Genomic DNA, 23,496 nt, shown 5'->3' with positions numbered 1-23,496 from the left:
AATAAGGAGACAGAAATTCAGAGTGATCCTTAGTTTCCAATTATACTGGTTCTTTTTTATTTTGGAGACAAAGCTATTTTTCTGGACACTTCCCGCTCCTTTTCCTTGGTATTCTATCAGTTTTGAAACATAACGTAATCACTAAAATAAAAGTGTTGTAGTTTATACAGAAGATGTCAGTGCTTTAGGCATAGAAACAATGTTTTCATTTAGTCTTGATTAATGAGTGGGCACTGCCTAGGATTTCAGTGCTTTTTCTTTTTTTGGTCTTTCCCAAACAACTTTGACCTTTGTTGATAAGTTTCCTGGCAGAACCATGAACTCAGGGCCACTGATTGATTGTCATGTCTGCCTCAGGGAGAACCGGATTCTTTTCTGTCTGCTACTGCTGCATTGAGTTGTTGTGAGGTGATATGTGACATCTCCTGAGTTACAGTGATCTGTGGTCATGATTAACCAAAAAGGCAGTAATTTTCAAAAAGTTTAAAACATCAGTGGAAAAGTGATAATTCTGACTGTGATTACTGCAATTTGCTTTTGATCCCTTTCTCCCTTATGGAATCTCTGTGACTCCAGACTGCCCAGCCTCCCCTCCCAGTATACCAGCACTATTTAAAAAAAAATTTTTATGTTTATTTATTATTGAGAGAAAGAGAGAGAGCACAAGTGGGGCAAGGACAGAGAGAGGGGGAGACAAAGAATCTGAAGCAGGCTCCAGGCTCTGAGCTGTCAGCACAGAGCCCGATACAGGGCTCGAATCCACGGGCTATGAGATCATGACCTGACATGAAGTCAGATGCTTAACTGACTGAGCCACCCAGGTGCCCTTTAGCACTTTTGAATCCTGAAAGAAATATTTTCTCTTGTATTCTGAATCTATATGTCCTCCTTTTGTCCAGAGTGTGCCTATTTACAAACCCAACACCAGAAGTTAACTGATCACTGGGATTAGATAAAATTATTCTTATACTATTAAAAGCAATATACTAATTATAATTTATTGATCATTTCTTAAGTTCTATAAAAACTTAATGTCACTTAATCCTCAGAAAATCTATATAAAACAAGTACTATCATTATCCCCATTTTATAGATTACAAAGCTAAGTTTTAGAGAAATAAATCATTTGCTCAAGTTTTGGTAGTCATGTTCTGGTAGTCTGTTCTAAGTGGCAGACCAGGCTTCCCATCCAGGTTTTCTTGATTCCAAAAGTCCTAGTCTTTTTTGCAGAGCTGCCTAACATGTATCAGAGACTGATAAGGGTTTTAGAGGGACCTTTATAGTTTGGTAAGAGATGGTGTCCACAGAAATGCTGTTCACCTTAGAATTTTAAACATCAACAGAAACTTGTGGGGGAAAGATACTTTTTATCAAGTGGTAGCTTTCCTGAAATTTCTCAAAAACTGCCACATAGAAAGGTCTCTCATACCCTAGAATCAGGCTAGCTGTGTTCAGCACACTAATAAGTGATAATAGCAGGAAGGGGAGTTCACTGATGTGTGCAGCCTTTTGCCTTGTGATGACTATTTATCTTCCTGTACCTAATCAGTAAGCAAGGGAAACAGAATCGTAATGCACAGAATTATGGAGCATTATGTCAGAAGTGATCTTAGAGGTGACTGAATCTAAACACTTCATTGTCAGAGGAAGAAACTGTCCCAGAAGTAAAGTGACTTATGTTCACCCAGCTGTGAATTAGGTGATGGAGTCAGAACTCAAATCCTTTCCTCCCTCCCCTCACTCTCCCCCTTCTTGCTCTTCTTGATCTCTTTTTTCCCCCTCTGCCAGCATTTATATGTCTGCTATGTGTCAGTCACTGGGGAGTGGGAATACAGTGTAGTAAATGCAATAAAAAATCCTTGCCATAATGGAGTTTATGTTAGTGGGGAAGGGCATATTAACAAACAAATAAATCAATAAAATTTATGCTATGCCAGATGGTGATAAAAGCTATGGGAAAAAATACAGCAGGGAAGGGTGAGAAAGTGATAAGAAGAGAAGGGAATGATGCTATTTCAATAAGGTCCTTCTTAGAAAGGGGGTCATGAGGAGATTTCCAGATGGGGTGACAGCCAGTGGGGAGCACAGTTGGCTTTAACCTGTTTGAGGAATAGCAAGGAGGCCCAGGGCACTGAGAACAGTGGATGGGGGAGTAAAGCCACAGAATGAGGATAAGAGAAGCCAAATGATGTCAGCCATCTGATCTACAAGTAAGCACCTTTACATCAACTTCGCTGCCTCGTTTCAAGAGGCTCAAAGAATAGTGAAACTAACTAATATCTCTTTTATGGCCATGGCTTATGTCAGAGACCCTCTCAGTAGAGATATGTAAGAAGTATAAACCTGCTGGACCCGGAGGCAGCATACCCAAACCCAAGTCCTGCCATAATTAGCTACATCGTTGCCTTGTTTAAGCTTCTTTTCCCTTCTCTATTAAAGGAAGGTGACGTTAGCTATTTCCCAGAGTTTTCATGAAAACCGAAGGAGATAAAAGCAATTTATGTGAAGGCCGTTTATAAGTTGGATATTTTGAGTAATAGCAATCAGTCAGTCAATAAATATTCTTTTGATCACGTCCAGGGTGAATGTAGTGTTTGCCCTCTGGCATCCAGGAAGCTGTTGCTACATCTCTGTCTGGCAAGGTATTCAGAGAGAGGCATTATAACTGGAAGAAAACAAGAAAAAGAAATGATGTTCATCTTTATCTCTGTCTTTCTACCATGACCTTCAACTTTATTACTCACTTGACAGAAATAGAATGTGGGAGATGGCTGTGAGCAGTGTAGTCTTCAGTTAACCCTGTAATTAAATATAGTTTATTTTCTTCACTGCCGGGGTGAGGGAACTTATGAAATTAATAAATCATATGAAAGTGATGTGGTTTGCTAGATTTCTAGACACAAGTCTGTTTTGAAATGCACCTTGCAGAATGAATTGGGCATGTGCAGAGTAGCAGCAGCATGGTAGACAAGGTCAGTGAGCAGAGTGCTAACCAGGATGACATGGGTCTTGAGTGGTTAAAGGGGGTGACATGAGGTGATAATAGTTCAGGTGATGATAAAGGTGACGACTTTATGTTGGACACTGAAAGTCACAGGAAGCCAATGATGTGATATGATGTGATGTATCTTGAAGTCTAGGGAAGTTTCTGGTGAGTGCAGGCTCTAGGACTGTATACATTGGCAAAGAGAAAGGGAAAGTGAAGCAATTAACTCATAAATTTTGTCAAGATGAGTGGACATATGGATAATTCAGGCATGCACCACTGCTTTTGATCACAGTGTTGGAATGACCAGAGAAGCTCTCATACATTGACACGTGCAACATTTGTTAACTTGGTATTTCTAATAACACAAGTTATTTTTGTCACATCCATGTGTTTCCTATAATATTATGTACTTAATATTTTCCTTTAAATGACTTTAAATTTTGAAAAATGTATACACATTTATTTTTTTAAAGGGAATTTACTGTAAATAGGAAACCATTTGTCTTCTCCTAAATGGAAGGTAAAAGTACTTAAGATAAATATATTGATCACAGACCACCTAAAATCATCTCATATATCATGAATAATGAACATACTCTGGTTTGGAAAACATAGCATTATCTTATTAGATTATTATATCAGTATTTTCACTACTTTATCGGCCAAGCAAGAAAGGCTAAGAAAAATTAAGTTGGTGCTTAAGGTCACACTGTTGCTCACAAACACAGCTGGGATGAGCACCCAGGTTATTTGTTCTGGTCTGTATTTATTATGGCCCACGAAGAGGCAGCTGCCAAATAAGAACCTAAGTAGGTAGGTAGAAGTGTGTTCTCAGGATCACCAGGAAGCAATGCATTGTGGTGGCATTGAGACTGCCTAATGGAAAGGCCCTGGACTCTTTCTTTAAATGCCCTAAATGCCCCCCATTGTGAATAACTCCCAGGACAGGTTGATACTGGGGCCTCATCCTCTCAAACACCCGTCCCTGGCCACTTAGAGTTAATCCTACTCTGAAACAAAAAGGAGCACTAGGAATAATTTTCAGTCTGGGAGGTTCTCAGAAGCCCTGGGGAGTCTTACACTTATTTAGACCTAGAGCTTCTTAGAAGACTTTGGATTGGACCAGGGGCCAAGCCTCTGGATGAGCATAGGTCAAGTGGTAGTCCTTCAGCTTCTTTGGTGCTTTGAGAAACCCATCCAGTGACATCAAATCTATCAACATGGTAGGACACAAGAGATATGGAGGACTTCAGGGTAGGATGGGGGAAATGAAACTTTGGGTCATTCCTGAGGGATTTCAGGTCCTGGAAACAATACTAGTAATGTAGCAGGATTCTCACACAGAGAGTCATGACACCAAGGCTTTTCTTTCCAGGAAGCAACGTTATTCCTGCCGGCACCACTCAGTTGGGTTGAGCCCTGAATATCAGAATTGAGCCCTGAATATCCCGTGGCATAGTTTTGTTTTTAAATACATTTTCTATTTTTTTGTCTCCTATATATGGTAACACACACAAACATGTAGTCTGATTAAGTAGTCTCAGTTTACAGGGTCATGAGGGATGTCGTCATGTAGGTGCATAGCCAGGTTACCTTGAAGTTTTTTGTTTGTTTGTTTTTGTTTTTTTCCTTTTCTTTCTTTTTTTTTTTTCTTTCCATAGGGAGTGGATTCTACCACAATAATATCAGAGGAAAGTTAAATGACATATTCCTTAGGGTGAAATATCTTAATTTTTTTTTAAGTTTATTTATTTATTTTGAGAGAAAGAGAGTGAGCATGAGTTGGGGTGGGGTATGAGTAGAGACTGAGGGAGAGAGAGAATCCCAAGCAGGCTCTGAGCTATGAGTACAGAGCCCAAGGCAGGGCTTGACTCATGAATGGTGAGTTCATGAACTGAGCTGAAATTGAGTCAGATGCTTAACCGACTGAGCCACCTAGGGGCCCCTAGAGTGAAATATCTTATACTTAATTAAATATGGAGTGGATACTAAATAAATGCTTATTTGAAAATACAGCAACATTTGAAGTCTTTTCCATGATGAGAGATTATACACTGGGTTGCACCTTTTTATAGATAATAATGACTCAATATTGGTCATTTTATATAGTTCAATCTGATATTTTGGTAGAAAGTGTGAATTGGGCATCATGGACTTCTGTCATAATTCAGTAGTGAAGGTGTCATTAAACTTGATCAAGACATGCAACTTTTCTGGATCTCAGTTTCTTCATCTTGGTATTGATATTGGAAAAGATTGTTGGTTCCAACTGAGAAATTTGTTTGTTTAATTAAAATTGGAAAAAGAATGATTACTTATAATTTTATTCATTAAAAATATTTCAGAATATGAGGCCCAGAAAAAGCAATTTTTTGTATGTGAAATTTTTTTTATTTTGAGATACTTTAGGTTCACATGTTATAAGAAATAATGAAGAAGATCTCTACATATTACCAGTTTCCCACTGGTAGCATCTAGTAGTAGTACAATGCAGAACAACATGATAACAACCGTGGTACCAGAACTTGGATCTTGGTCTATAGTTTTCTTTTTTTGTAGTGTCTTAGTCTGGTTTGGTATCAGGGCAATACTAGCTTCCTAAGATGAATTTGGAGATATTTTCACCTGTTGTATCTTCTGGAAGAGACTATATAGTGTTAATTCTTTAAACTTTCAATAAAATTTTCCAGTGCAACCATCTGTGCCCAGAGATTTGGGGGGAAAGTTTTTAAACTATGAACTCAATTTCCTTAATAGTTTGAGGCCCTTTCTAATGATCTATCTCATACTGGGAAGTTGTGGTAGTTTGTGTTTTTTGAAGAAGTGACCCATTTATTCATGGTTGTCAAAATTTTGAGTGCAGAGCTGTTTGTACCATTTTAAATTATCCTTTTGATTCTCTAAGACCTGTAGTGATATCCCCTGTTGATTACCCAGTAGGGGCAATTTGTATCTTTTCATTTTTTCTTTGTCACACTTGCTAGAAGTTTGTCAACTTAAATGATCTTTTCAAAAAACCAAGTCTTTGTTGCATTGATTTTCTCTGTTGCTTTTTTTCTGGTTTCAACTTCATTAATTTCTGCCCTTATCTTTGTTATTTCCTTCTTCTGGAGTTTGTTTCAACTTTGTTTTTTAGGTTCTTGAGGTAGAGGCTAGATTGTTTATTTGAAACTCTCTTTTCTAATATATGCATTTAAATGATATAAATTTCTCTCTCAGCACTGCTTTAGTTGTATCTTACAAACCCCGAATGCTATGTTTTTGTGTTCTTTCAGTTAAATGTATTTGATTTTCTTTGAGACTTCCTATTTGACCAATGTTTTATCTAGAAGTATGTTATTTAGTTTACAATATATAGTTCTTCTCCTGTTATCTTTTGTCACTGATTTCTAATTTGATTCTCTTGTTACCAGAGAACACACGCTGTATGATTTTAATTTTTAAAAATTTGTTAAGCTTTGTTCTATGCTCCAGGTTATGGTCTATGTTGGTGTATGTTCTGTGGTTATTTGAAAAGAATACTTCATTTTCTGTTTTTGGGGGAGGGTTTCTATAAATGCTGACCAAATCCATTGGTTTATGGCGTTGTTGTGTTGTTGAATATCCTTGCTGATTTTCTGTCTAGCTATTGTACCATTGCTGAGGTATTGAAGTCTACAGCTATATGTGTGATTTATCTATTTCTCCTTTAAATTCTTTCAGTTTCTGTTTCATGTATTTTGTAGCTTTGATGTTTGATGTAGAGAAAATACATCTTGGATTCTTATGTCTTCTTGATAGATTGAGCCTTTTATCATTATATTACATCTTTCTTTGTCTCTGGTAATTTTCTTTGCTCTGAAGTCTACTTTATCTGATGTTATCCAGCTCCTTTTTTCCCCCTTTGATTAGTGTTTGTTTTTTTCCCATCCTTTTATTTTCAACCTGACTATAGTAAAAGCTTGCATTGCAAGTAACTTGTTCTGTGAGTGTTCTGCAGGACAAGCAAACATCTCTAACAAATTTTAACTTGATAAATGGGCGATGGCTTGCAATATGAGTAACACGTGATGCCGAACATCACATGATCACAACTGAGCCAATGGTTCTTGAAATTCTCTTTGACATATAAGTGCTTTGGATTACAAGCATGTTTATGGAATGCATTATGCTTGCAAACCAAGGTTTTACTTACATTGTTACTTTAAAGAGAGGTTCTTGTAGATAGCATATAGTTGGGTATTTTTTAATTTACCCTGTCAATCTCTTTTAATGTATTCAGATCATGTATTGTAATGTAATTATTGTTGCGCCAGGGCTTATGTCTGCCATTTTAATTTTAATTTTGTTTGTACTGGTTTTTTTTTATTTCTCTGTTTTCGCTTTCCAATCTGTGATGGGTTGCTTGAACATTGTTTAGAATTCTATAGATTCATATAGGTTTGCCTATATGTCTTTGAGCATATCTTCTTGTAAAGCTTTTTTAATACTTGCATTATGTATTACACTATATATATACGTAACTTACCACAGTCTATGGATGTCATCATTTTACAAGTTTGGGTGAAGTACAGAAATCTTATCTTCCTTTATATCTCTTTACCCTCTCCATTTCTAATCATCTAACATGTTTCCTCTTTTTATATATTTAGAACGACAACAGAGGGTGTTAACAATTTTGGCTCTAGATGTCAAACATAATTTAGATAACTCAAGAGGAGAAAAAAAAACCCTATATTTACTCATACGTTTGCTTACTGTGTTCTTTCTTCCTGATGTCCCAAAGTTCTTTTATCATTTCCTTTCTTTTACAGAAGTTCTTTTAGGCGTTCTTTTAGGATGTATCTGCTAGTGACAAATTCTTTGTTTTCCTTCATCAGACACTGTCTTGATTTGTCCTGAAGGACATTTTCTGTAGGTATAGGATCATGTGCTGACACTTCTTTTCATTCATTACTCTGGTTTCTAATGACATATTTCTTATTTTTCTAATTACTCTCCTATAGGGAAGGTGTTTTCCCCCTCTGGTTGCTTACAAGATTTTTTTTTTCTTTGCTTATTGTTCAGAAATTTAATCATGGTATTTTTTGGCTTGAATTTCTTTAAATTTATACTATTTGGGGGTACACTCAGCTTCTTGAATGTATAGGTTTATGGTCCTTTCCAAATTTGGCATGTTTATGGCCATCATTTCTTCAAGCACTGTTCAGCTCTGTCCCCTGTCTCCTCTCTTTTCAGGACCCTGAAAATGTGAATGTTAGATATTTTGTCCCACAGGTCTCTAGGCTCTGTCAATTTTTTTTTTTAACTTTAGCCTACTTTTTCTTTTTTTCAGCTTAGATAGTTGTTATTGTTCTGTCTTCTAGTTCATGGATTCTTTCCTTTGTCATATTCACTCTGTTGGCTAGTCTATTCACTACACTTTGTATTTCTTCTTTTTTTAAATTGTATTTATTTTTGAGAGAGAGTGTGTGTGCACACATGCACATGAGTGGGGGAGAAGAAGGGGCAGAGAGAGAATGGGATAGAGAATCTCATATAGGCTCTGTGCTGTTAATACAGAGCCTGACATGGGACTTGAACTCACGAACCATGAAATCATGACCTGAGCCAAAATCAAGATTTGGACACTTAACCAACTGAGCCACCCAAGCACCCCTACACTTTGTACTTAAACAATTATACTTTTTTGTTCTAAAATTTCCATTTGATTTGTCTTTATATCTTTTATGTCTTTGCTGAGGTTTTCTATTTTTTTTTTCACTTGTTTTCAGTAGGTTCATAATTGTTGATTAATGCATGGTTAACATGGCTGCTTAAAATTTTTGTCAGATCATTCTACTTTCTGTCATTTTGGTATCAGCATCTAATGTTTTTTTTTTTTTTTTATTCAGTTTGAGATTTTTCTGTTTTTTGGTGTGAGAAGTAATTTTTTTTTGAAACCTGAATCTGTGTTGTACTATGAGACTGTGGTTATTGTTTAAGCATTCAGTTTTAGCTGGCTTTCTCTGGCATTGTTCAAGCTGTGGAGGGGCTGTGCCACCTCATTACTACCACATAGAGGTTTACTGTTACCCTCTAATGATACCAGAAGAGAGAGCTTCTCATTATCGCTGATTGGAAATGGGAGTTCTGGTTCACTGCATGGTCTTCACTGATAGTGGAGGGGAAAGGAAGAGGAAGTATGCTTGTTATTGATGATCAGGGATGAAGTTCCTGACTCCTTACTTGGTCTTCTTTGACACTACCCTTGTAGGAGTGGTGAGACATCTTGTGATAGCCTATCATGGATGGAAGTCTAGGCTCCCCACTCAGCCTTTGGTGGTGTGGGTGTGGATGGATCCATGGCTCTTCTGTGATTTGGCTGTAGTAAAGCAGTTGTTGTCTAAAAGTTTTCTGTCCTGCTTGACTGTGACTTTCCTGGTCTTTTTGCTAAAAGAGTAGACCAAAAAAAGTTGGGGCTTTTTGTATGTGTCTGTCTATTGGTTTTTCCAGGTTGCTGACTTCTTCAACTTCAGGTTTGGGATATATGAGGTAGAAAGGGAAACACATCATGGTGTTATTCCATGGGCCTCAAGGTTCTTAACCAGTCTGCCTCTTCTCTCCTCTTCTCTGTACTTTTTAGAGTCTTCTTATGGTCATTTTCATATGTGGTCCATCTACTTGGTGGGAGGAAAAGGAAAAACTTATCTATCCATTTTCCTGGAAAAAGAGGTCTCAGGAAACATACAATTTAGAAGATCTTTGGGGAATCTGGGTGACTCACTTTGTTAAGCATCCAACTCTTCATTTCAGTTCAGGTCATGATCTCATGGTTCTATTGATCCCCATATCAGGCTCTGTGCTAATCGTGTGGAGCCTGCTTGGGATTCTCTCTCCCTCTCTCTCTGCCCCTCTTTTTTTTCTTTTAAAGTTTTTTTTTAATGTTTATTCATTTAAAAAAAATTTTTTTTAATGTTTATTTATTTTTGAGACAGAGAGAGACAGAGCATGAACGGGGGAGGGTCAGAGAGAGGGAGACACAGAATCTGAAGCAGGCTCCAGGCTCTGAGCTGTCAGCACAGAGCCCGACGCGGGGCTCGAACTCACGGACCGCGAGATTATGACCTGAGCCGAAGTCGGCCGCTTAACCGACTGAGCCACCCAGGCGCCCCTGTTTATTCATTTTTAAAAGACAAAGAGGGACAGAGCACAAGCAGGAGTGGTACGGAGAGAGAGGGAGACACAGAATCCGAAGCAGTCTCCAGGCTCTTGGCTGTCAGCACAGAGCCCAATGCAGGGTTCAGACTCACCAACCATGAAATCATGACCTGAGCTGAAGTTGGACGCTTAACCAACTGAGCCACCCAGGTGCCTCTAAATATAAGGTTCTTTTAAGCTTTCTCCAGCCATCCTTGTTTCTGGGAATAACATCCTGACCAGCTGACAGACTCACTGATTAACTGACTGATTGATAATAACCAATCTTTATGTTTATCAATATAAGAAATGATGATATATGTGTACTGAGGACAGAGTTAACACTCAATGATTGATGCAGAGATACATAAAGGCTATTTTTTCCCCATATTGAAATCTTGTTTTTGCATTATCTAACAAAAAAAGAAAAATTCTAGGGACTCCTACCATAAATTTGCCTCTCTATTTACTTTCAAGTTCTCTTGGTCACTATGGGTTTAAGAGATTTAAGAAATGCAGTTTTGGGGGCACCTGGGTGCCTCAATCAATTAAACATCCAACTTAAGCTCATGTCATGATCTTTGTGTTCATGAATTTGAGCCCTGCATTGGGCTTTGCCCTAGTGGTGCAGCCCTGGTTGGGATTCTTTCTCTCTCCCTCTCTCTCTTCACTTCTTCCCCACTTGCATGTTCTCTTTCTCAACATAAATAAATAAACTTAAAAAAAAAAAGAAATGCAGTTTTGAGAAAATTGCCCTATTTATTTTCAGGCCCAAATGTTCTTTATGGGGCGAAGAAAAACTAGTGGTTCTTCGCTCATGTCACAGATAAATTATCTGGATATTTAGCTTGACTTTGTTGTTTAGATACATCTGAACAGTAGGAGAATAAAAAGTAGAGCCCAGTGATTATGAACCTGATGCACTTCTATTGTGTAAACTTAACGCTTATTGAGTTATAGGTTTGTTTGCTGAGTTCCTGAGGCTATCCACAGACTCAGGCAATCACTTCATGAAGTAACTGCCTCATCTCTACAGCACAGCCAAGTACCACAATTCTAGCTGGAAGTCATGTTCTGTACTCAATATTGTAGACACAGTAATCTGGCAATTGCACAGCTAAGTAACTGTTCTATAATAACAATCAGTGTCTGTTAATGACTCAAAATGCAATTGGCAAAGACAACATTTGATAGTTTGAATGAATGGAAGAAACACATTTTCTTCCTCAGCAGACCACACAAAATCAGTGCCTGATTATCAGGCTGGCGGGTGCAATCGTCCCACCAGCCATAATGGTTATTGAAATTGTTTATGGGCCTCTCAAAAAGATCCTGGGAATAACAATAGATAACATGTTTTAACTGAAGGAGCCAAGACCAAAGAATTAAATCTCACAAAACTTGTTAGTAAAAGCAAATTATTCCTGGTAACTTCAATAAATGGCAAATTACTCTTGGCAACAAGTGATCAATAATGTGTCATTGCCAGAAACAATCATTCACAGTTCATACCCAAGTTAGGAAATCATCCCTAGCATTTTGACAAGTGGGGGCCACAGCCATACTTCACTAATGGTCATGGTTTGATCATAAAATAGTATAGCAGAAATGAAATAATAGTAATAGTAATAGTAATAGTAATAGTAATAGTAATAGTAATAGTAATTGTTATTTTCTGTTTTCCTACAAACCAGCAGCCATGATATAATTTTGTTTGGAAAACATCCTTTACTTCTCTGGACATACTATGGAAGCATGAAGATTATGTGGGAATGCACAAAAGCCTACTCTAATCATTATTTTCCCAGATAATGTTAGTGGTAGAACATGGCTCTCCTTAACACCTCATAGTCCAGGTTAAGAATAGATAAGTTTATTGTTTCTTTTCCATGACATATCACTTACATACTACATACTCGTCTTTGAGCCCTTTATCTTTCTATTCTTCTGTCTTTATATCTAGTAATTTATGCCGCTATTCATTGACCCTCCTTTGTACCCATCCACTTATCTTTCTTTTTTAAAATTATGTATGTATGTATGTATATATGTACGTATGTATTTATTTATTTATTTATTTATTTTTAAATTTTTTTTTTTTCAACGTTTTTTATTTATTTTTGGGACAGAGAGAGACAGAGCATGAACGGGGGAGGGGCAGAGAGAGAGGGAGACACAGAATCAGAAACAGGCTCCAGGCTCCGAGCCATCAGCCCAGAGCCTGACGCGGGGCTCGAACTCACGGACCGCGAGATCGTGACCTGGCTGAAGTCGGACGCTTAACCGACTGCCCCACCCAGGCGCCCCTGTACGTATGTATTTAGAGAATGCGTGCATGAGTAGGGGAGGGGCAGAGAGAGAAGGAGAGAGAGAATCCCAAGCTGGATCCACACTTAGCACACTTAGCCCCTATGCGGGGCTCAATCTCATGAGCCATGAGATCATGACCTGAGCCAAAATCAAGAGACAGACACTTAAATGACTGAGCCACCCAGGCACCCCCACCTATCTTTCACAGTACCTTTCTCTCTAACCAGAAAAAAGTAAAATAAGAAGAAAGAGGAAGGAAAGTAAAGGGAAGAAAATAATATTTTTAAGAGGCAAATAGAACATAAAGAAAAGGAAAATCAGCATGATGAAATAGGAGAAACACGTATTTCTGGATTCACAATGTACTTTTTTTTTTCAGCTCCATTAATTCCTGGCTATATAACCAGGGACAGTTTCCTTGAATCTCACCTCCTATATTTTGCAAGGGATGATACCATGTCTCTACTTACCTCAAAAGATGAATGCAAAAAGTGTCATCAGTTAACAAACATGAAGTCATTCTGTAATTGCAAGGTGCAAAACAAATTTTATATAGTTTTTATAATGAACTTGCATATAATATAGATAATATACTGGATGTTCTCATTTTGTAAGTGTGCATTCTTCTCTAAGAATGTCTTCTAGTATTTGTGTGGTTTTATTTTTTAAAATTTTAATATCTATTTTAACTGGAATTTACCCTTTGCAACGTATGAAAAAGGCACCAAATCTTTCCCCCCATATAGACCTGTAGGTGTTCTAATACCATTTATTAAAAAGTTTATCTTTCCCACTGATTTCAGATGCTGCTTTTGGCATATACTAAATTTTCATATGAAATTGGATCTATTTTGTATTTTTAAATTTTGCCTATCTATTCTTATGTGAATACATGATGTTTAATTCTATGTTCTTCAAAATATGTTTTCCTATTTGATTCTGTGCATTATTTTCTTTTATCTCTCTTGATCACAGTGTTTTCTCTTGTCCATGTTTAAGTGAAATCATTTTTTTTTTCTCAGAAGAGGAGTGTTGGCCAGCATCTTCCTAGCTTCACAGTTGTAAAACGACATCTTATTATTGCAGAGTGGTCAAATACATGATTTACACTTCTATGACCCACCTTCTTTGTTCTCCTCCCGTACTTTTACCTAGATCTTTTCTTTCATTTAGTCCTAGTGTCTTTATCCTGCTCAGTTTGCATTCTACTCCCAGAAGACTCTCCGGGAGGCTGGTCTTTGTCCTACAAAGGAACTTTAGTTGTTTTATTTAAAAATTTTATAGGGTACAAACTGACCCATACCATCTGACCTTTTGCTGTCCCTTTGCACTCACCCACGGCTTGGAGTCTGTGAAACCAGTTCCCACTTTTGGTGTTGTTCTAAGAAGGACCCATGAGCTTTCCAGAATGGATCCCTCAATCTGGGGTTCTTGGACAATTCAATTTCTGAGTCCTTCTGCTTTCTCAGCTGTCAGAAAATTTTCACCTTCTCTGCTTACTCCCTCACAGTCTCCAGTACAACCGTTGTAGTCAGTTTGCTCTCAGTTCCTCAATGTTGAGGTTGTTAGAGAGAACTTGTTTAGTTTTGCTGTTTTAGTTTTGTTTAGATTTGGCTGCTTTGTTTTGCTATACTCTTTGCTTTGTTTCTTTTGTAGGGGAGTTTGGAAAGTCAAAAACTATCCTGTTCCTCTACAGTCTTCCTTTGAACTTCACCCCTCGGTTTCCTTATAATAGTTTCAAAGGTTTGTCTTTCTGTATATAGTTATTGACTCTATGTTTTATTTTCATGTGGGATATGAAATAAGCATTTAACTCTATTTTTTTCCATTTATATAATTTCCCCCCACATACATGCACCTTTTCTTCTTATGATTTATAATACCATATCTCTCACAGGTTTTCATAAATGCTTGGCTCTTTTCTGAGACCTGTATTCTATATTTCTATCTCTACACCAAAATTGCTGTGCTCCAATTACCTTAGGAATTCTCTTTCTTGATCTTTGCTGCTACAAGTCCTCCCCACACCTCTTCCCTATTCTTTGTTGTTGCTGTTCATAATGTACTTCTCTATTCTTTGTCTTCCTCTCATCGTATGAGTTTCATTATCAGCTTGGTAATTTTGCTAAAAATATTGTTGGCCTGGCTTTTTAAAAACATATTGATTCTTCTCACCTATACATGTGGTATATCACCATTTATTTACAGGTTTTATATATATTGAATCCAATAGCTTTCTGAACTCTTTGTTAGTTTTCGTAGATTCTCTGTAGAGTCTCTTGAACACTCTTTATAGATAATATCATCTACAAAGAATAATTGCTTTCTTTGCTTTCCTAAATTTATATTTCTTTTCTTTAGCTCATTCTTCTGACTGGGTTTCCAATTTGAATTGTTTAGTAGTGGTGGTGTAAATAACATTTTTATCTTGCTACCGTTACTAAGGAGTATACTTCCAATCTTTTACCATAAAACATGATGCTTGTTCTGTATTTTTAGAAGATATTTTTATACAGTTTTAAAAAAAAAAGACACTTCATCTCTTGCTCCCTAAGAGTTTCTATCATGAGTAAGTATTGGATTTTATTGAAGGTGAAGGTCTTTCTTCATCATTTTAGCATTTTGTGTCAAATGTTTTATTTTACTTTAATCTATTTACATGATGAATATATTCAGAATTTTTTTGCCCAATATTAATCATACTTGCATTATTGGTTAAATCCACCTTGTTGATGATATATATTATAATTTATGTCGCTAACACGAATTCAGAAATAATGCTATTGGCAATTGGCTCCTGCCTTTCACAAAAGTTCTCAAACAGGGTGGGAGAAAGTACTTATCTTCTTGGAAAAATGGGTGGTAAAGAAGGGAGGTAAGGAAAATGGAACACTAGCAAGCAGCTCTCTTTGGGAAGCAGGAAGGTAACAGGTAGAAGGTAGATCCCTGCATCCCAGTATTTTCCAAGCCTAATCTTACCAGGTAACTGGGGCTGTCCTAGAAGTCACAATTGACCAGTACATGGTACTAAACCATATCTAGACTGGGACAGACCTCTACCATGTTGTTGGACCCATAGAACGTCCAGTGGTCTAGCTGTGCAGGTCAAATCAATCATTTTGTTAGTCTTATAACAAAGAAAGTCACCAACTTATGAGACTTTTTTCTTTTTGCACTTCATCTACTATATATACAATTTGGTATGAGAGGTGCTCTCTGCCAATGGCCTGAAATTCAAATTGACTGAATCTCACAACCTTGAATCTTAAAGAAATGGAAATGTTAGGCTAATGTTAGTATACCCCCAAGCTGAAGCAAGAAAATTTAATTGACAGCCTTGAAGGAGAGAACAGTGAGGTGCTAGGTCTTTCTCAAAAATCTTATTTAATGTAGAAGTGAGTCTCAGGAAAAACACTGGATTGGGATAGTGTCTTTCCTTGTGAGGCTATTGTTCAAGTATATTCAAAAGAGCAGCCACTAAGAGGCAAGTGGATAAAAAAGGCTGTATTAGTCAGAGTTCTCTAGAAAACAGGACTGAGACATAGGCAAAGATATAGACATAGATACAGATTTGGTGATATCTAGATCTAGATATCTATCTATCTATCTATCTATCTATAGATACCACTCATATATCTATCTATATATAGATATAGATATAGATATAGATATAGATATAGATATAGATATCGAGAGAGAGAGAGAGAGAAAATGCAATTTATTATGTGAAATCGGCTTACAGGATCATGGAGGCAAGAAGTGTCACAATTTGCCATCTACCACTTAGAGATACAGGAAAGACAGTTGCTGAATTTTAGTCCAACTCCGAGGCCTGAAGCTGATGGTGTAAATTCCAGTCCAAGGGTAGAAGAATGAGATCTCAGCTCAAGCAGGCTGGCGGGAAAAGGGATGTATCCCTTCTTCCTCCACCTTGTGTTGTATTTAGGCCCTCAAAGGGTTGTATGATGCCTAGAGACTTTGTGAAGGGCAGTCTTCTTTATTGAGTCCAGCAATTCAAATGCTAATCTTCTCCAGAAACACCCTTACAGACATACCCAGAAATTATGTTTGATCTGGGTCTCCTGTTGTGCAGTCAAAATGACACATAAAGTTAACCATCATATAGGCCCACAGGAAAGTGGCTAGAATTTTCAGTCTAAACAATCTATCCTTGTTACAGATTATTGTTCAAAACTTTAAATTAACATTTAATGATCATAACCTACTTTTCTAGTATTATCTCTTCATACAAGTTTTTTCCCCCTGTTTTTTTGTTTTCTCAAAAATCCCCTACTAATGTTGTCTCTGTTCTCTGGTTTTATCTACATGAAGCATTCCTGTCTTTTTAATTAGATTGGTATCTCTAGATTGAAGAAACTGTTTTTTGGTCTTGTTCATATTCCTTGCTAAGATATGGTACAAAGACTGTCACATCTTGGTGACTGATTAGCATATTAGGATTATTTTAGCTTCCCCTATCATTTCCAAACACCACTCATTTTCTCTTTACTAGCTATTTCTCCCCTTAGAGCAGTCAAATAACTTAAAAATTATAGAAATATGTAGTTTTGTGTAAAATGATTTCATCTGCAGAATTTATGAAATAAAAAAATGGCCTCTTCTATTTCAATTATTCTCTAGTAACATTACTTTAAACAGTATTAATTTAAAATGTAATACCAGTTCATTAAGAAGTATATTCATTGGGGCGCCTGGGTGGCTTAGTTGGTTAAGCATCCCACTTCAGCTCAGGTCATGATCTCCTGGTTTGTGAGTTCCGGACCTGCATCGGGCTCTGTGCGGACACCTCGGAGCCTGGAGCCTGCTTCAGAGTCTGTGTCTCTCTCTTTCTGTCCCTCCCCCAACCCCTCAAAAATAAAATAAGCATTAAACAAAAAGAAGTATATTCATATAGGCACATTTTCCCCGTGGAGACTAATTTGTTTTAAATGAAACAAATTAAGTTAACTGAATATGTATTCTCCCTAAATCGTTTCAACTAAACATGAATCCTAATATTCCCATGGGATTGTATTTTTCCAGGGTTGTTTATATTATGTGTCTATCCTTATTCTGGTTAAGGATATTTGATGGCAGGGAGCAGAAAATCATTCAAGGAAAATTAAACAAAAATGCAATGGCACCAAATGCAACTAAGATTTGTGTTATATATATATTTTTTGGTTGGTCTGGTTCGATGTAATTATTCCTCTTCATCTTTTCTAGAATCTAATGCTATAAACATACCCCAAGCACTGCTTTGTCACATCTTGCAGCTGTTATTGATGTTTCTATTGTACATCTCTAAATATTCTTTAGTCTTTGTGACTTCTCCCTTGACATGTGGCTTATATAGATGAATGTTGCTTAATTTCTAAGTAGCTGGGAATTTTCCAGATATCTTTCTGTCATTGATTTCTGGTTTATTTCTATTATGATCAGGACACATATTTTGTATGATTTAAATTCTTCTAAATTCGTTGAGGTTTGGTTTATCTACCCAAATATGGGCTAACATGGTGAATGTTCTATGTGTATTTGAGAAGAATGTGTATTCTGTTGCTTTTTGGTTTTATGTTCTATAAATGGCAATTAGGTCAAGTGGATTTTTAGTGATATTCAGATGTTCCATATCCTTTCTGATTTTCCATTGTCCTGTTTTGTCAGTTATTTAGAGAAGAGTACTGAACTCTCCAATGATAAATGTAGATTTGTTCATGTCTCCTTTCATTCTTTCCTTCATGTATTTTGAAGCTTTACTGTTAGGTGCGTAATTATAGGATTATTATGTCTTTTTTGGTGAATTGAGCCCTTTATCATTATGTAAGACTCCTCTTCATCCCTCGTAACAGTCTTTGCTCAGAATTGTGCATTGTATGATATTAATATAGTTACTGTTGCTTTCTCTTGGTTAGTGTGTGCATACTATATGTTTTAATATGCCTTTACTTGTAATATTTCTAAGTATTTATATTTAATAATGGGTTCCTTATACATAGTGTGTTTTGTTTTTTAACACAATCAGACAATATCTGATTTGAATTTTTGTGTTTATGTCATATGTATCCTATTACTTATATACTATAAGTATTGTTATGGTCTCATTAATATTTACCATATCGCTGTTGTTTTCATATATTTTTGCTCTTTTTCTTCTGTTTTGGTTTATGTATGAATTAAGTATTTTTTAAGATTATATTTTATCTCTACTATTGACTTATTTTTTCTACATCTCATGTTAATTTATTTGAATAATTACCTTTGGGTTTACAATATACATCTTAAATTAATCGCAGTCTACTTTATCAATATCTCCTGTTCACCTTTTGTGCTATTGTTGTCTCATATACTTTGATTTCACATGTGTTTTAAACTCAAAATACATTGCTTGTTTTTACTTTGGAGAGTCAATGATATTTTAGACGAATTAAAAGAGAAAGAAAAATAATGGCTTTTATATTTATCTTTATTTTAACCATTTCCAGGAATCTTCATTTCTTTGTGTAGATCTGAACTTCTGTTTTGTAGTCTTTTTTCCTGAAGAATTTTCTTTAACATTTCTTGTCTTTCAGTATGCTTTTAATGAGTTTTCTAAGTTGCTGTTTGTTGGAGTCTTTGTTTCCTTATTATTTTTGAACGATATTTTCATGATATAGAAGATTGACAGTTTCTTTCCGCCTTTTAAAAATGTCACTTAAGCGTCTGTCAGTTTCGACTCAGATCATGATCTGACAATTTGTGAGTTTGAGCCTCACATTGGGCTCTGCACTAACAGTGTGGAGCCTGCTTGGATTCTCTATTTCCCTATCTCTGCCCCCTTCATCCCTGCTCACTCTCTCTCTCAAAATAAATAAATATACATTTTATGTATTTACTTATTTATCTCTTTATTTATTTTTTGTTTGATGTTTATTCTTTTTTTTTTTTTAATTTTTTTTTTTTCAACATTTTTTATTTATTTTTGGGACAGAGAGAGACAGAGCATGAACGGGGGAGGGGCAGAGAGAGAGAGGGAGACACAGAATCGGAAACAGGCTCCAGGCTCCGAGCCATCAGCCCAGAGCCTGACGCGGGGCTCAAACTCACGGACCGCAAGATCGTTCACGGACCGCGAGATCGTGACCTGGCTGAAGTCGGACGCTTAACCGACTGCGCCACCCAGGCGCCCCGTTTGATGTTTATTCTTGAAAGAGAAAGAGACAGAGCACGAGTGGAGGAGGGGCAGAAAGAGATGGAGACACAGAATCGCAAGCAGGCTCCAGACTCTGAGCTGTCAGCACAAAGACCCACAGGGGCTCAAATTCAAGAACCATGAGATCATGACCTGAGCAGAAGTCGGATGCTTAACTAACTGAGCCACCCAGACACCCCTCAAAATAAAGACATAAATATTTTTTAAAAATGTCACTCTATCTTTTTCTGACATGGTAAGTTTCTGACAAGATGTCTGGTGTGTTTTTTATCTTTTTTTTCTCTATATAATGTGCCTTTTCTCTGGATGATTTCAAGATTTTCTTTTTATCTTTTGTGCTTAGCATTTTCAGTATCATGTGTCTAGATGTGTTAATTTAATTTAATTAGTAATTTTTACATCCTTTCTGTTTTTCTGAGCTTCCAAGGCTTGTGGTTTGATACCTTTAATCTTTTTGGAGAATTTTCAGCCATTATGTCTTTAAATATTTCTTCAACTCTTTTTCTTTGTTTTCTTCTGGAATTACTATTACATGTATGTTGGAGTCTTAAAACTCTTGCATCCTCTGTTTTGCTTTCCCTTTCTAGCTCTTTCTTTGTGTGTTTTAGTTTGGGTGATATCTAGTAACTATCCTTGGTTGTGTCAAGTGTGCTGATAAGCCAGTTGAAGGCATTCTTTATCTTTGTAACTGTGATTTTTATTTCTTAGCATTGCTATTTGATTTTTTCTTACCCTTTACCTTCCCCATCTGTTCATCCTGAAATTCCCCACTAATTCGTGCATGCTGTCTACTCCTTTCATTAGATAACATATTAATCCTAATCACTTTAAATTCCCTCTCTAATAAATACATTATCTAGGTTATCTCTGAATCTTGTTCTATTGATAGACTTATCCTTGACAATGCGCTGTTTTTTTCTCCAATGTTGCATGTCTTACAAGGTCTAATTGATTATTGGACATAGCGTGTAGAGGAGCAGAGGCTGAGTTAACCAGTATTCATGACTGACAATGGATATACCCTTCCTTCTGCTAGGCCATTGATGTGGGATATTGTATCCATATAGTAAGGATTTTAATTAGGTTTAGCGCTCATTGCTATGGTGAACTTTAATGCACCACCAGCTCTACATTTCTTTATTATTGCCTTGTTCTTATCATGATGTTTGTTGTTTAGGCCTTTTTCTCAGTTCTTGTCCTTTACTCTAAGTTTTAGGATTTCTCTGGTGTCTTTCCAGGCTCTTATCCCTTCCACAATGGTAGGCTGCTATTGATTGTTTTTGCTACTTGTTTGCCTGGTGATGGAGTGCAGAGAAGTTCCTCCAAGTCATTTCCATTTCATACTTGGAAGGTAAATGTCTTGTTTCCAACATTTTGCAACTAAGTAGGGGTAAGAGGCCAGGGAAGTTCAGCATCTAGTTTACGTTCATTTGCTTATTTTCTCTGTTTTTGTTACAGTATCATGCTATAATTTAAAGACCCTCTTTTTTGAAATTTCTTGAGAGAAACAGAGCAAAATAAAAATCTCTCCAGGCTTCTGTGAGAGTAAGGGAGATACAGTCATATAGATGATCAGAGTGGAGAAAGAAATTGGATCTAACTTTCCAAGAAATTTTTCAAAAATCCTTTCATTTTAGCCATTTCCTCTCTACTTTGTTGTGCCAACCATTCCTGAGATTTAGAGGACATTTCAAATTGTATATCATGTTACTTTGTAGCATTTCTCACTGTTATCTTAGGATTCAGCATTTTTTTTCAAGTTTATTTTCAGCTCACACAAATTTTGCTACTGTAGTCTTATCTTCCATTTTCCCTAATTTATGTGTTTATACCTTTAAACTGAATCATGTTACTATTATTTTAGTGGGATTTTTGGGAGGGAGCCAAAGGAAATAGATGCATTTAATCCACAATATTTATACAGAAAGTCCTGTGGCTGACAATCTTAAAGTGATTGATCATTTTCACTTCTTATCCAGTTTCTTTATTATATGAATAAACAAACTTTGGGAAGAGCTCAAATAGTCCTATTGACATGGCCAGAAATAGATAAAATTGTCTAGGATATGCAGTTTGCATTTCATCTCTGGGATACATGTTTGTCATGTCTTATTTCCTTATTAAGATTTTAATTACCATGATGGGAAAGTTTATGTCTCACATGTTTTTGCAGTGCCTGTAATATCATTACTGTTTCCTTGAGTTATATTATTTAAACTCATTCATGTATTTAACAAGACTAAAATCCCAGTTTTAAAGTCCCATAACTTTTGTAAAGACATTGTGCTACATAGAAATTATTACTTATTTTGCATTTACTTGGAGCTTTTTTTTTCCCCATAAAAAGTCATCTGTTTGTGACAATCAGAGGATATATCTTGAATGGGCTTTTAAACCCGGACACCATATAAAAACTAAATTCCTTCTTTTTAATGTTATTTTGGAGTAAGGTTAAGTGCTCTTGTTAATACAAAACTGGCTCTTCTATTTTCTCACAAGAAGTTGCAGAGCTTTCTAATTAGAAATTCTCAAAGTGAGGATATGCCAGTGAAGTACAGATCACTTTTATTATCCCATTTACATTTATTGGACAGCCACTTAACTTAGGGATCTGTGTTGGGTACTCAGGAGGAGTTCAAGGAGCAAAAATTCCTATCAGGATCCAGCTGGCTTTTTAATGCTACATACCTCTTGTCCAGGCATAAGAACACTAAATGCATAGGCTTATTCCCATATTAATCTCTAGCTAATCTTGAAAATTAGACTGGAAACTTTTAAGGAGCTTGATTTCATTATTTGGGGCCTCAACTTTTTTTATTTTTTTTATTTTTTATTTTTTATTTTTTTTAATATATGAAATTTATTGTCAAATTGGTTTCCATACAACACCCAGTGCTCATCCCCAAAGATACCCTCTTCAATACCCCTCACCCACCCTCCCCTCCCTCCCACTCCCCATCAACCCTCAGTTTGTTCTCAGTTTTTAAGAGTCTCTTATGCTTTGGCTCTCTCCCACTCTAACCTCTTTTTTTTTTTTTTTTTCCCTTCCCCTCCCCCATGGGTTTCTGTTACGTTTCTCAGGATCCACATAAGAGTGAAACCATATGGTATCTGTCTTTCTCTCTATGACTTATTTCACTTAGCATAACACTCTCCAGTTCCGTCCATGTTGCTACAAAGGGCCATATTTCATTCTTTCTCATTGTTGGGGCTCAACTTTGAAGTACTCTTGCTGCTAATTAAGTTTCTTCTGCTCTAATTCTGTTAACGAGATTTTGACCTGAAGCTCCAGTGATGTGTTTAGGTCTTGGTAGCTTCCCTAGGAACCATATAATCAATATCTTACCTGTTTTTCCCTGTTGGTTCTTATTTCCTTAAGGCATGAAAAACAATATTTACCACTTAAGACTAAACCATACCTCATGGCTCACCCCACTACTAGATTTTCTTGGTAACAACTGTTTTCCTAAATTTGGGAGACACTAAATTTTTGCTTCACATTTTTCTTTCACTTTACTCTGACCATGTACTTGGATGTTCTCTCCCAATTTCTGAACACCCCCAACCTCTGAACCCCTCCATGTAAATCGCTGTGTTTTCTACTATCTTACTCTTGAATTCTCTGTTATTCTTAGGTCCTGAGCCTGAATATATCCCCCAGCCCAGTGATGGTGGCTCATTCCATGTCATGGATTCTATAATAATGTACAGTCACTTTCTGAGACAAAGCAATTATTACTCTTTAGGGATTTATAATCAGGTTAAGTAAGCAATATATGTATAAAAAAACATGAATGACAAGATGAACAAGAATGTTATCAATGCCAAGTAGAGTGGCATACCTTCT

The 23,496-nt window shown here is 36.5% G+C and overlaps 1 long non-coding RNA gene across 2 annotated transcripts in view; it reads left to right on the top strand.

Moving 5' to 3' along the window:
• The window catches only part of LOC131504567 (uncharacterized), an 86,301-nt gene that overhangs the window by 5,400 nt on the left and 57,405 nt on the right, over positions 1 to 23,496 (top strand). Inside the window, exons 2-3 of one of the 2 annotated variants that reach the window (XR_009258058.1) lie at positions 19,649 to 19,884; positions 20,888 to 21,000. The exons of the other annotated variant lie outside the window; for it this stretch is intronic. This is a non-coding gene — a long non-coding RNA (uncharacterized LOC131504567). The remainder of the gene's footprint in view (positions 1 to 19,648; positions 19,885 to 20,887; positions 21,001 to 23,496) is intronic. 2 annotated transcript variants of the gene reach the window in all.

This window comes from Neofelis nebulosa, chromosome 2 (assembly GCF_028018385.1).
Source record: "Neofelis nebulosa isolate mNeoNeb1 chromosome 2, mNeoNeb1.pri, whole genome shotgun sequence".
NCBI classification, from domain to species: domain Eukaryota; kingdom Metazoa; phylum Chordata; class Mammalia; order Carnivora; family Felidae; genus Neofelis; species Neofelis nebulosa.
The sequence above is the reverse complement of the archived record's forward strand: the minus strand, read 5'-3'. Positions and strand labels throughout refer to the sequence as shown.